Raw genomic sequence first — 14,491 nt, forward strand, 5'->3', positions numbered from 1 at the left:
CCCTAGGGTGAAGAATGAGCATAAATCATTTTTTAAAAATTTTTTAAAAATTTTTTTAAAAATTAAAAAAAATGTTTTTAAATTAAAAGATTTTATTTATTTATTTGACAGACAGAGATCACAAGCAGGGAGAGAGGCAGGCAGAGAAAGAGAGGGGGAAGCAGGCTCTCCGCTGAGCAGAGAGCCCAACGTGGGGCTCGATCCCAGGACCCTGAGATCATGACCTGAGCCAAAGGCAGAGGCTTAACCTGCTGAGCCACCCAGGTGCCCCGATAAATAACCTTTTATTAGTAGCCTTCAAATTCCTGAAAACTGCAACAAATTCCTTACAAAATTTCTAATATCCATAATTAAAGAGTATTTAAACCCTAATAGAAACTTTATGTATCACATGTAATTAATACTCTAAAAGTAAATGAATGACATCATCCAACAAAATTTCACTAAGGACCCATTGAGTGCCAGGACCTGGAGGGAGTCAGCGAAAACATATACCAATTCCCTGTCATTTTGGGAGCTTAGAGTCTAGTGAGAGACATAGACAATAGCTAAATTAAGAAATAAACATAAAATTTCACTTTTTTTTTGAAGAAAAGCAAAGTACAGTAAGTTATCTTGACAAAAATAGCATCTGAGGAGTGGAGAGAAGGGGAGAGTCTGACCAGAATGAGTCTACTAGAAAACAGGAGAGTAAATAATGGCACCACTTCGAAGTGACTCTAAAGAAATTTCCTATAAAAGGGAAGCACAAGTGAGGGGCTTGGGTGGCTTAGTTATTAAGGGTCTGCCTTTGGGTTAATTCATGATTCCAGAGTCCTGGGATCGAGCTCCCTAAGGTCCTGGGACTGAGGCTCACATGGAGCCCCACATCAGGCTCCCTGCTCAGTGGGGAGCCTGCTTCTCCCTATGTCCCTCCCCATGCTTGTATTCTGTCTCTCTCTGCTAAATTAATAAATAAAATCTTAAAAAAAAAAAAAAAAAAAAAAAAAGGAAGCCAGGAGTAGGTTGCTAGCTTAAGGAAGATTTAGGGTCAAGGGAATTTTTAAGCAATAAAAAGTAATGTTTTCTGCTCTTGGGAATAATCTAATACAGAGTGGAAATGATCTATTTGTTTCCCAGGGTTGTTGTAACAAAGTACCAGAGATTGGGTGGCTTAGAACAGCAGACATGTTTTGTCTCAGTGGTTCTGGAAGGTAGAAGTCTGAAATCAGATTGTTGGCATGGCCATCCTCCCCCTGAAACCTCTAGGGGGAATGTCTCATTGCTTCTTCCTAGCTGTGGGTGGTTTACCAGCAATCTTTGGCATTCCTTGACTTGCAGCCGCATAACTCTGATCTCTGTCTTCATCATCACGTGGTGTTCCCCTGTGTGTCTCTGTATTTTCACATGCCCATTTTCTTACAGGACACCAGTCATATTGGATCAGAACCCACCCTACTCCAGGATGACTTCCTCCTAATTAATTCTATCTGCAATGACCTTATTTCCAAATAAGGTCATGTTTGGAATCACTGAGGGCTAGGACATCACTCTGTCTTCTTTTGAGGAAAACAATTCAACTTATAACAAATCGAGTGACAGCTTGAGACATTTATAGGGTGAAGATCTTTTTTAAGAGGTAAGAGAGAACGTTTTTTCTTGGGAGTAATCGAGTACAGAGGGAAAAACTGATGCTATGATCAGGGAGAGAAGGTATAATATGGGGGACAAAGACCTTGAGTAAGCAGGAAAGGATGTGCCCCATTGTTCCAGTGGAGGGTTGGTCTTGGAAAAAAGCTTGGAAAGTTCATTTGCTCTACCAGGGAAGAAGGCAGTTTGAGAATTCAGAGAAGGATGGGCTACAGAGTTAAGGTGGGAAAACAATTTTCTCTTCTGAGGGTTTATAGTTTTTTAGTGAAAACAGATGTTTCTGATTTGGAATTCGGGTCAATGTCATAATCAAGGATAGTATTATTTTAGGGGACTGGGGCACATATGAAAGTCTAGCACAGTGCTTGAGACCCACACACACATCCCTATGCCTTTATCCTAGGTACCCTACATATTTTACCTACTCTAATTCTCACTACAATTGAAAAAGCATCTCCTGGTCAAATCTCTTCTCTTTCTATATACCAAAAAGGTTTGGGCTAAGTGTTCAGTATATTCACATAGTAGTCTGGGAGTTTACTAAAATCACGTTATCATATCAATAGGTTCTGTAAAGATTATAATGCAATCAGTGCAAAGCTGAGAAGAACAGAGTTTAATGTTTTTTAGAAGAAGTATTTAGGATATATATTAAAGATGAATTAGTAATTATTTACCAAAGAAAGCCACTTCATGAAAATCAGTGTTTATCGTAATCAACCATGTCCTATCAGTGACAGGATGGAGTGGTCCCAAACCAACCAAAGCAAGAAGTCCTTCTTCTGTCTTTTAAAATGTTCAAGGAACTCCATGCTATTCTTATTTTTTTGTCATGTATTTTAGATAATAATTAGGTGTTATAAGAACCCAAGCCAAGAAAAGAAATGGAAAAAAAAAAACAAACCCACCAAAAAACCAAAAAGCCAAACCCCAAAACCAAAATGAAACAAAAGAGAACCCGTTCTAACAGTTATAAAAGAATTGCGGTTAGATAAGTACTGGGACCAGCACACTTGGGTTCGTCATAACCCACTCTGCCGGCTGATCAAACAGGGCAGCCTCTGGGTACTTTGACCCGACTTCTTGGTAAGAAGCCCAGTGACGAGACATTGTCTCTTTTTGTTTTTGTTTCTCAAATGTAGATACATTTGTTAGCAGGTAGTTCTCTTTACCAATATTTATATCAACAGAAGACTACAAATTTGAAATATAGACTGCTTATGATATTAACACTGTTCTTTGTTTTGAATGAGTCAATATTTAAAAACCAGTTTACTGGGGAGCCAGGGTGGCTCTGTCATTGGGCGTTTGCCTTAGGCTCAGGTAGTGATCCCAGGGTCCCAGGATGTAGCCCCGAATTGGGCTCCCTGCTCAGTAGGAGGTCTGTTCTCCCTCTCCCTCTCCTCTTGCTTGTGTTCCATCTCTTGCTTTGTCTCACTCTGTCAAGTGCTTGCTTCGGCAGCACATATGCTTTGTCTCACTCTGTCAAATAAATAAAATATTTAAAACAAAACAAAATAAAAACAGTTTACCTTTCTGTGTTTGGTCTATCCTTGATGTAAATGGAAATGGACTCCTCATAGTTAAGAACATAAACTCTATGTGAAGCTATATGGTGAAGGCAATGATTTAAATTTCCAAATATTGACCCACTAGAATTGAAATGCCAGGTAGTAGTCATTTAAGACAGATTATGTGACCAAAATAACATCTCTAAGGAAAAGATGTCATTTGGCCAATTACACACGAATCGGATGATGCAGTGAAAACATTGTTATCTTCACTGTAGGTTCTACCAGATGGGCCCCACAGACCAGATTGCCTCAGAGAGGTTATATCTTTGTAGTAACTTTGGCTTTGAGAGAGAAAATTATAGATATGATTTTTGTTGATGGCATTGAAGCTGCAGCCATCAATATTGAGTTTGGTTTTTTTTTTTAGATTTTTATTTATTTATTTATTTATTTGATAGACAGAAATCACAAGTAGGTAGAGAGGCTGGCAGAGAGAGAGCGGGAAGCAGGATCCCTGCTGAGCAGAGAGCCCGATGTGGGGCTCGATCCCAGGATCCTGGGATCATGACCTGAGCTGAAGGCAGAGGCTTTAACCTACTGAGCCACCCAGGTGCCCTGAGTTGTTTTTTTTTTTTTTTTTTTTTAAGATTTTACTTATTTATCAGAGAGAGAGAGAGAGAGAGAGAGAGAAATAGCGAGAGCGACTATGAGCAGGGAGGGAGAAGCAGCCTCCCCACAGAGCAGGGAGCCTGATGTAGGACTTGATCTCAGGACCCCAGGGTCATGACCTGAGCTGAAGGCAGATGCTTAACCTGCTGAACCACAATATTGAGTTCTATAGTGTCAGCAGGGAGATATCTGAGTAAAATATGACAGTGATATAAATGTTCTCTAATTATCTTAAAAGCCAGGCATCTCTGAACCTACTTTAGAAATGGTTTTGATATGATCTGGTCTGTGCTGGTACCCAACCCCATTCTTTGGTTCTATATCTACAACAGATCTGCGGGGCAGTGTCTGCAGATGGTGAAGCTGTGGCATACCTCTTCCTTTTCTAACCCAGCTATTTTGTAGTTGATTCTCCAGAGTTGGCCTAATAGAGCCTTGCAAACCTCTTTTGAAGTAAAAGAGCAGAAAAGACACAGTTTTATCAACTTCACTTTCTCTCTGACCTCTCTAGATGATCAGTTTATTTTGGCTCCACGTTTGTTCCAAGATTTTTCTAAGTCTTTGAAAATTCAAATCCTAGAATCACAAAATGATGAAGAATAAAGTAGGCGGAGACCTAATAGAAATGATTTTGCATTAGAAAGATTTAAAACTTGAGCATGATATTGGTAAAGTCCTTTTTATATTAACTTTCAGTGGGTTAAGTAGGAAGAAACAACTTGAACAACTTGGAGAAGGTACTTATTCCAATTTTAGATATTTTAGATGAAATGCTTTCGATTATTTTAGATTGTTAGTTTTATTTAGATTCTAATTAGATTTATTAGTTTTATTTAGTTTTTAAATATTTTATACTATTTTAGATTAAAACTCTCTAAAGTAATTATTATTCTCATGTAATATTTTATTTTATCTTATTATTTTTTAAGAGTCTAGTGATTCATCACTTCCATATAACACTCAGTGTTCATCACAAGTGCCCTATGTATACTTATGTAATATTTTAGATAAAAACTTGCAAAGTGGTAGCTGTTTAGAATTTTGGGGGTCATTTATTATATCTTAATCATTTAGATTTTAAGGTTTTAGTCTACCTTTTTCCTTTGCATGTAGGTGGGAACAATTGAATTGCAGTTGGAAAGTTTTATGGAGCATAAAAATTCTGGCCTTTGGGGATTTTCCCCTGCTATGTATTGAGTTTGCTATCTCAGTTTTTATTCTTAATGTGAGTCTATAATTAGCCCTGTAAATAAAGAGAAAGAAGAGTTCTTTCTTCAAATTAAAGGAAATCCCACATACATGAAATCCACAATGGGAAAATCTCACCCCATCTTAACATTGGCTTTTCAATAAAAAGCTGTGGATATCCTCATTCTACTCAACTCTCTAGCTTTTCATTTTGTTATTGCTGTCTTAACATCAATATTGAACATTTAATTGTGAAATTTTTTTTCAGATTTAGAGAATATAAAAACATTATAAAGAAAAAATTTTATGTTCCTACCATCTAGAGATGATCCATGCTGATAAATTTATGTGTGCAAGTCTTTTCTCTGTGCACATTTATTAACTTCTTTTTTTAAAAAAAATGAATTCAAGCTCAGTTAAAAAAAAATAAGAGGATCTCAGCAACATTTTCACATAACATTTAAAACAATGCCATTAGGGGCGCCTGGGTGGCTCAGTGGATTAAGCCTCTGCCTTCAGCTCGGGTCATGATCTCAGGGTCCTGGGATTGAGCCCCACATCAGGCTCTCTGCTCAGCAGGAAGCCTGCTTCCCCCTCTCTTTGCCTGCCTCTCTGCTTACTTGTGATCTTTCTCCCTCTGTCAAATAAATAAATAAATAAATAAATAAACAAACTCTTTAAAATAATGCTCTCTTTAAAGAGCAATAGTAGCAGGGTGAGAGCTCAAATAATAAACCCTCACATTATCTTCAAAAGATAAAACAGTTCAGAATTCGCTGTTTGGAGATTAGATTCCATTTTTAATACTAAAAGTAACTGGGAAGTATCAAAGGAAATAAGAACTTAACTAAGCATACGCAATCCATTTGATCAAACTTATATCATTATAGAATATCTCCCTCTAATGCAAGCTGGTGCAACCACTCTGGAAAACAGTGTGGAGGTTCCTCAAAAAACTGAAAATAGAGCTACCCTATGACCCAGCGATTGCACTACTGGGTATATATCCTAAAGATACAAACGTGGTGCTCTGAAGGGGCACGTGCACCCGAATGTTTATAGCAGCAATGTCCACAATAGCCAAACTACGGAAAGAACCTAGATGTCCATCAACAGATGAATGGATCAAGAAGATGTGGTATATATACACAATGGAATACTATGCAGCCATCAAAAGAAATAAAATCTTGCCATTTGCGAAGTCATGGATGGAACTAGAGGGTATTATGCTTAGTGAAATAAGTCAATTGGAGAAAGACAACTATCATATGATCTTCCTGAAATGAAGAAGTGGAGATGCAATGTGGGGGAGTGAGGGGGTAGGAAAAGAAAAAATGAAAGAAGGTGGGATTGGGAGGGAGACAAACTATAAAAGACTCAATCTCAAAAAACAGACTGAGGGTTGCTGGGGGGAGGGAGGACGGGCGAGGGTGGTGGGGCTATGGACATTGGGGAGGGTATGTGCTATGGTGAGTGCTGTGAAATGTGTAAACCTTGCGATTCACAGACCTGTGCCCCTGGGGATAAAAATACATTATATGTTTATTAAAAAAAATAAATTAAAAAAATTCCTCATATTAGTGAGATCATATGATTAAAAAAAATAGAATATCTCCCTCTATTGTCCTTCTTTTCTCCTCCCCTCATATTCACAAGTGACAGATAATCAATGATGGAGAAGGAATCCATCTAAACTCTCTGTTTTCCTTGAATGAGCACTGGGATAACAAAACTTTCTTCTTCTTTAAGAGAGAAACCTAGGCAGTAGTTACGGGGCTTTGGGATAAAGTCCTACTATTCCTGCTTGTAATAAGCTTAAAGACTTGTGATGCTTTTGTGTAAGTAAATATTTAGGCTTCTTTCAACATGAGTTTTTCTCATATCTAATTGAGTTACCAAACTTCAGCGGAAAATATATTTTTCTGTTACAAAAAAGAGCAAACTTGGTTTGGATAGCTTGAGTTAAGAAATAACCTGTGGAGATCCTAGAAGACACCGAAGGGCCATCAGTCGTCCGTCGGTTGTCCATGCATTACTCCTGACAAGCCATTTCTAGAGATTGTGCCTATAACATAAAAAACCTAGGATATTCGCAAACCCATAATTCTCTCAGTGGCATCAGATCTTATGTCTGGGGAATATTTCTTCTATTGTAAATACAAGTTGAAAACTACTCTACAGTCCTTAGGCCGTTAGGACATGTTATTTTTGGACCGGACATTTTCTGTGTATTGTAACCATTATCTTTCCCTGTAACATCTATCCTGCTTTTATTTTATTTTGTGTAAATAATGCTTTATTCTGAGTACATTTATTTACATTAAGACTTTTACCTAAGAATGGATCATATTTAAGGATAAAGCCACAGGTATCAAAGCTTGGTTTTTCATGTGTGTGTGCCAAGAATAATGTTCCTCCTTCTGAAACGTACAAAACAAAGGCATCAAAACAAGAAATAGAACTAGAAAACATTAAAGTTTCTTTGATAAAGTGACAAACTCCATCCAAGTTAAAGAAAAAAACAACAAAAAACAAGCAAGCAAGGAAGCAAGCTATGTTTTCTAGAGTGAGCTCTCTGGACCCTGCTCTGGCCCTGTAGAGAAGGACTTCTCTTTCAGGAGAAGGTGGGCTATCTGGCTTGTTTGGTGCTGTTGTGTGTGTGCCTTAGAGAGACAAATCATGTCACAATGCTGTAAACTGTGCTGAAAATGACATCTCAGTCCGGTTTGGCTCATTTGGCATTTTTTAAGTTTTCCTTGGCTTTTGGTTTACGAAATGCTTTAATTTGTATTCTCTCAATGAACTCTTATAATGACCCCTGGGATCCCTGGAAGAACTAGGAACTCCTACGACATAGATGACAAAACTGTTCTCATGTTTCAGTTAGAAGGAGAACTCAGATCTTCTGATTCTTATTTCACTTTTTCTTCCTCAATGCCTTGCTGCCAGGAGACCATGGGTGGGAGTAGTTTCCAGGTGTGTCGCTTGGAAATCATGGAGCTCTCTCCAACAGGGTTTCACCGCCTTGTCAGGAGTCCTCGATGAACGTGCAGTAACAGTGAGAGCACTTCTCGTTCAGCAAGAATGTGGTGTGAGTGAGTTTCTGGAAAAAAGACCGGAAGTGAAGCTGGTCGAGAGGATTCTACTAGCGCAGGCATGGAAGAGGCGACACTTAGTATTTTGTTTTCATACTTCCGGTGGTCTCATTTAAATTCTTAAGTTGAAAATGTTTTGTGAACTGGAAAAGCCAGTGATATGACTGGCGCATGCACACACGCACAGAGACAGAAAAACAAACAGTCAATTATCATTTTTTAATTAGTAAGTTTTTATATTTTAAAGGGAACAGGAGATCCTGGGATTAGGAGATGTGAAGGAAGGGAAGGCAAAGAAGAGGGTGTGGGTCCCAGGCATTAAGGGGCTGAGAACCCAGAGGAAAAAAGTGTTCTGTGTTATAGTTTCATTCTATAATTTTGCCTATGGCTAAAGCTTTGTTCTCAGTTCTTATCTTGAAAACAAAATTCTTAATTGTTCCTACATGATTATGTTTTCCAGCAGCTCAATTTCAATCAAGCTTTGGAACTGTGAGCCTCACATTTTGGGAGAGTTGAGATACGGGTAGTACCTCTCCTGTGGAGACTTACTCATGCCTGCTGTTCAGCTCGCTCCATTCCCCATCAAAGACCTGGGGCTATTCTGGATTCATAGAGTAAGGGGTTGGATGCCTTTTGGTGCTCTTTTTTATAAATCTGTGCTATTTTTACAGGCGTTTTGTGATACAAAGAAGCACACCAGCTACACAGCATGGGATCTTTGTGTCTGCTGCTCAGGACTGTCCCCACTGGGCACATGGAGACGCACTGACTGATTCTAACCCCCCATCTTAGAGGCCACCCACCCTTCTGCCACTATGTATAGTTTGATAATTTTTTGTTCCTTTAATTATAAAAGATATACCTTTTAAAAAATTCAAACACCATAAAAGCATGTGAAGAAAAAGGTATGTTTTCTTTATTCTTCTTTCTATTCTTGCCTTTGAATCCCCTGTTCTCCAAACCTGCTTCTTAGGAGGAAAATATTGTAAACAGCTTGGTGCATGTTTCCCCAGACTTTTGTTAAGTGCAAATATAACACACGTGCATACACACACACACACACACACACACACACAAAACTGTTTGTTTTACAACATATTCTGTTCTTACTGCTTTCATTAATTTACTCAACACCTTTCCATGTTAGTACATATACATTTTTCAAAAATTTTAACAACATGATAAAAACTGTCTAGAATTACAAAGCAAAAAACCATGGTGAGGTCCTGTTGGGTGAGCTGAGCTGAATGGGAGCAAAGGGCTTTGGGTTATTGGTCCATTAGACAAGAACTCAAGAAAAAGAAGGAAGAAGAGCCAAGAAAAACAAAGGCTAATATAATTTGTTTAATTTACTCAAATTAAAGTCACATGGGTATTATTTTTAAAACATTGACTGGCAGTTTTTTATTTTTTAAGATTTTATTTATTTGTCAGAGAGAGAGAGAGACAGAAACCATACCAGGGGGAGCAGCAGGCAGAGGGAGCAGCACGCTCCCTGCTGAGCAGGGATTCCCAATATGGGGCTCGATCCCAGGGCCCTGGGATCATGACCTGAGCCAAAGGCAGACCCTTAACTGACTGAGCCACCCAGGCACACCTATTTTTTTTTTTTTTTTTTTTTTAATGGTAAAATGGAAAGAAGCAGATTCGGGCCTATATTCCAGTCTAAACGTGTTACTTTACTATTTCATTTGACTCTCTTGAACTTTCTCTTCATTACTCAAAACACAACCAGATTAGACTTGATGGTATTCATGGTTCTTTCTATTTCTGACTAGTGCTTTAATTTCCTGGGGGGAAGAAACAGAACCAAAACAAAAACACCTCAAGATTTTTGTTAGCTATAAAGCAGTCTTTTGTTCCAAGGCATTCTTGGTGCTCTTTTCCATTTCTCAGTGGCACCTCACTGGGCTGATTACGCAGGTCACATTACCCTACCATGTTAGCTTATAATAATACTGACATTCTGTTTTATAGTTTATAAAGAGTCTTCACACACCTTATCACATCTGATTCTCACAGTTATTTGGTGACATAGATTGCACAGATATTATTTTAATCCCCATTTTATAGATTAGGAATTTAGTTCACAGAGGATTTGCAGAAATCTGATTCCTGGCTACACTGTAGCACTGTTGGCTGAACAGACATATAAACACGTATGATATGGATAGAGTCATTACCTTATTCTTACTTGCGATTTATGTGTGTCATGTTTGTAATAATGAGGAATGGATATTATTTGGTGCTTATAGTATAGGAAAAAGGAGGCTTAAATTCACTGAGGAGATTTTTTTTTTTTTAACCACAGATGACCATAAAGAATCTTTTGGAGCATCAGTAGATGAAGTCGTCTTTGACCCAGTGGAACTTGGAGAGTTTTTTGGGTTCTGTTAGATGCTGCTTTATGCTCCAGACTCTCCAGTTCCAAAGACTGCCTTGTGGTTCTTTTTGCTCTTTCAGGTCTCTCAGCACTTTTTAATTTTTTAAAAAAAATTTTATTTTCATGTCCCTCAGCCTTTCTTCATCTTGCAATGTGCTTCCACTCCTTGTTTTCCTCTCAAACTTCTACTTTTCCTTCAGGCTCAAGGGTTACCTGCTCTATCAATTATTTGCTCAGCATCTTCTGCAAATATAGGGGCTTTTATCTCTCTCTATCACAGCCTTTAAAATTACTTCACTACGGCAATCATCTTACTTCTCTCTAAACTGAACTATAAGCTTCTTAAAGCTAAGCTAAAATGCATCCTTTCATTCTTATATCCCCAGACAGTATGGATTGTGATACAGATGTTAAAAATATGTATGAAATGAGTAAACTAATTTCACTGAATATTATAAAGTTGGGATTTTAGCAAAACTTTTAGATTTGATTTCTACGTAATTTGTTGTGGGAACTTCCTATCTTTCGTACTCATTGTTTTATTTTTTAAATTTTGAAGCAATAACAAACTTACAGAAAAGATGCAAGTGAAGACCTTTCCTCACTGAACCATTTGAGTATAAGTTGCTGATCTAAGGCTCCATTATCTTGGAATACTTTATTTTTATTTATTTATTTTTAAAAAGATTTTATTTATTTATTTGAGAGAGAGAGAGAGAGAGAGAAAGCACAAGCAGGAAGAGAGGCAGAGGGAGAAGGCTTTAGGCTGTGCAAGAAGCCCAAAGAGGAACTTGATCCCAGGACTTTGGGATCATGACTTGAACCAAAGGCAGTTGCTTAACCGACTGAGCCTACCCAGGCACCCTCTTGGAATACTATAATATGTATTTTCTACATTCTTTGACCACTTTCTTGTCTTCAAGCACAATGAGAGACTCCAGGGTTAGCTTGTGCTTTGCCTGCCTGGAGTCAAACCTTTCTTTAAAGAGCTCTGGTTCTTATTAGTGAATAAGTTTTATTTTATTTTTAAAAGCTTTATTTTTACTTAACATAATCTCTACACCCCACATGGGTGTCAAACTCATGATCCCAAGATCAGGAGTCCCATGCTCTTCCAATTGACCCAGCCAGCCACCCCCTGAGAATAGTTTTTAGAAGCCAAGCTGAGGGTCATTGGTATTCTCTTTGATCTCATTAGGGCATCACTGTTTCCGGGACCTGCCAGTGGACAGAGCTAGGGTGCTTTTCAACTATAGTGAAAACCATGAATTCGCAATGACATCTCCAATTCCAAACCAACGGCATGGGTTCGTTCTAAATTTTCTCCCTCTCTGAGTTTGCAAATTCCTTCCTTGACAGTGAGAAAACTGGCTGCAAATATTATCTTTATTTACTTGTTTAATGAATCCTTTTATGTATAATTAATTTTTTCTTTCTGCTGCCATTTTCTTCCCCCTCATTCCCTCCCTGTCTTGCTTGGATTCTGACACTCTATGATTCTGGGCCCCGAATTCATATGAGGGGTTTTCCCCACACATATCTGAGCTATTTTCAGAGACTAGCTGAGTGTCCCACAATTAATTCCATCATACCAACTCATCATATCTGGGTGCTGACATTCGTGCTGGGTGTATGCACACACTCTTGTTGTCCAGAAATAAATGCCCACTAAGGAGGCATCTTCTGATTTTCCATGTTCCCTCTACATCTGGACACCTTTGCCACCCTGCGTGGGCTACAGCTGCCCACACCAAATTTCCCTCCTACTTGGATACCCTTTTTCTCTTGTTCAGGTTCCAGCACCCCACTGTGACTGCCCTCCACACAGCTACTATTTATCTATGCTATGCTCCACTTCATGGCTTTAAGACTGGAGGGAGCAGAAGAGAAGGGAAAGGGGAGAGGGATGTGTTGTCTCTTAGATTTGCTTATTAGTCATTCTATAGAGAAATGAATGCATGAGAAAGTTTAAAAGAAGCCCATTTGCTCCTTATTTGCAATAGTAACAAAAGATGTGGACTGGGAAGAATTTGAAGCTATTAGAAAAAATAAGACTTGACTTTAAATGCCCTTTCAGTCAGTTAAGCATCTGCTTTCCACCCAGGTCATGATCCCAGGGTCCTGGGACCAAATCCTAAACTGGGCTCCTTGCTTAACAGGGAGCCTGCTTCTCCCTCTGCCTGCCACTCCCCCCTCCTTGTATTCTCACTCTCAGTCTCTCTCTGGAAATAAATAAAATCTTTTTTAAAAAAAATGTCCTTTCCATTGGCGAATTTTTTTTTTTTTTTAAGAGAAGAGAGGAGGGGCCCAGGGAGAGAATCTTTTTTTCCCCCCTTAAATATTCACTTATTTATTTATTTAAAAGAGAGAGAGAAAGAGCACAATTTGGGGGGCAGAGGGATGTGGATATGCAGACTCCCCCTTGAGCAGGGAGCCCACGAGGGAAGAGCTCAGTCTCAAAACCCTGAGATCATAACTTGAGCCCAAATCAAGAGTCAGACCCTTACCTGACTAAGCTGCCCAGGTGCCCCTGGGTCAGTGAACTTCTATTTCTCTTCTAGGAGTTTCATGTTTTGTTCTGAAAGATGACTCCTAAATTAGACATTTAGAAATAAGGCTGGAGTGGATACTTGTTCTTCTATCCCAATTTTCCTGTTTCATAGATGAAGGAATTGAACCTGTCACCCAGTTTCATAGGTGAATTGTCAGAAAGACAAAGCGTCTTTTAGTATCCTGGCTGGACTTCCTGGCATGCTCCCTTAAATATTATCATTTGAAATTACTAAACCTCTCAGGCAAAGTTTTGAGAGAAAATATAGTTATTAACATTACACTTTATATTTTAAACTGGAAGTCCTTTTTTCAGTAATGATATTGCTGAAAGAATGCCATATTTTGAGCCCTAAAATCTTATCTGAGTAGTACTTTGGTGATTATATTTCATTAGAGTGGAAGATCTAGAAATTAGCCTTACCGGTTTGGTAGTTAGTAACTTGTAATTTTCTGAATACTCTCTCTTAATTGCATCCTTAAATTATATTAACTGCATTTGGTAAAATTGCCGAGCAAGTTGATTATTACTTATTTTACTGTTTATTGTCTTTTGGTGTTGATGGGCAGGCAGAATGTATATATATAGATGTGAATGGCTAATACAAAAATTTTATTTAAAAAAATTCACAATACAAAATTGGTATTAGTTAAAATCCATTTATATTTGTGGAAAATCCAACATCTTATCAATGTTGCACTTCAGGCTGGGAATAAACAGCTTGCTGGATGTGATGAACCATCTGAGCATTCACTAATTTTTAAGAAGCATCTTGAGTAACTGAGATCAAAAGGAAAAATAACAGTGACATGAGTTTTCTTCTGGCCCTTGGGTGAGAGATTTGCCCTTTATGTACCATTATAATTTCATAAATTATTACTAATAAATATACAGATTTTATAATTAGAAGGGACACACCATCAAGATCATTTTGATGATCTCCCTCCAAGACAGGAATCCTTCCATCACTCACCTGTGGGGTTGAAACACTCGCGATCCTGGGGAAATCACTATCTCCCAAAGCACTTGTGCTTTATATTCTGCGGAAACCTTCCTCTTGGTGACTTTTCCCTGTTACTAGTCAGAATACAGTTAAACATTTTCCATAGGACAACCCTTCGGTTATGTCCACCTAGAACCTTATCCCTCTGGAATTTTCTCTCTTGTCTCTATTTTTCACATTTACATTTAAGTTCCCCTTCCACATCTCCTTGCCTTTTTCTGCACTTAGGATATCTTAAAATCTGCACTTAGTATCTCTTAAAATCTGCTGTGCACTCTGAGCCGAGTGAAAGGCAAGAACAACAATTTGAATTTCTTATTGTCCTTAGCCATGTAGCAGCGAACCAAGATTTACTTTATTTCGGGACAATTATAGCCACTAGACACAACCTTTGTCCCCAAACATCGCATTCACTTTGCACAAGCTTGTTGATCTCACACCTAAGTCAGCTTTTCTTGA

The sequence above is a fragment of the Neovison vison genome, chromosome 11 (genome assembly GCF_020171115.1).
Source record: "Neovison vison isolate M4711 chromosome 11, ASM_NN_V1, whole genome shotgun sequence".
Lineage (NCBI taxonomy): Eukaryota > Metazoa > Chordata > Mammalia > Carnivora > Mustelidae > Neogale > Neogale vison.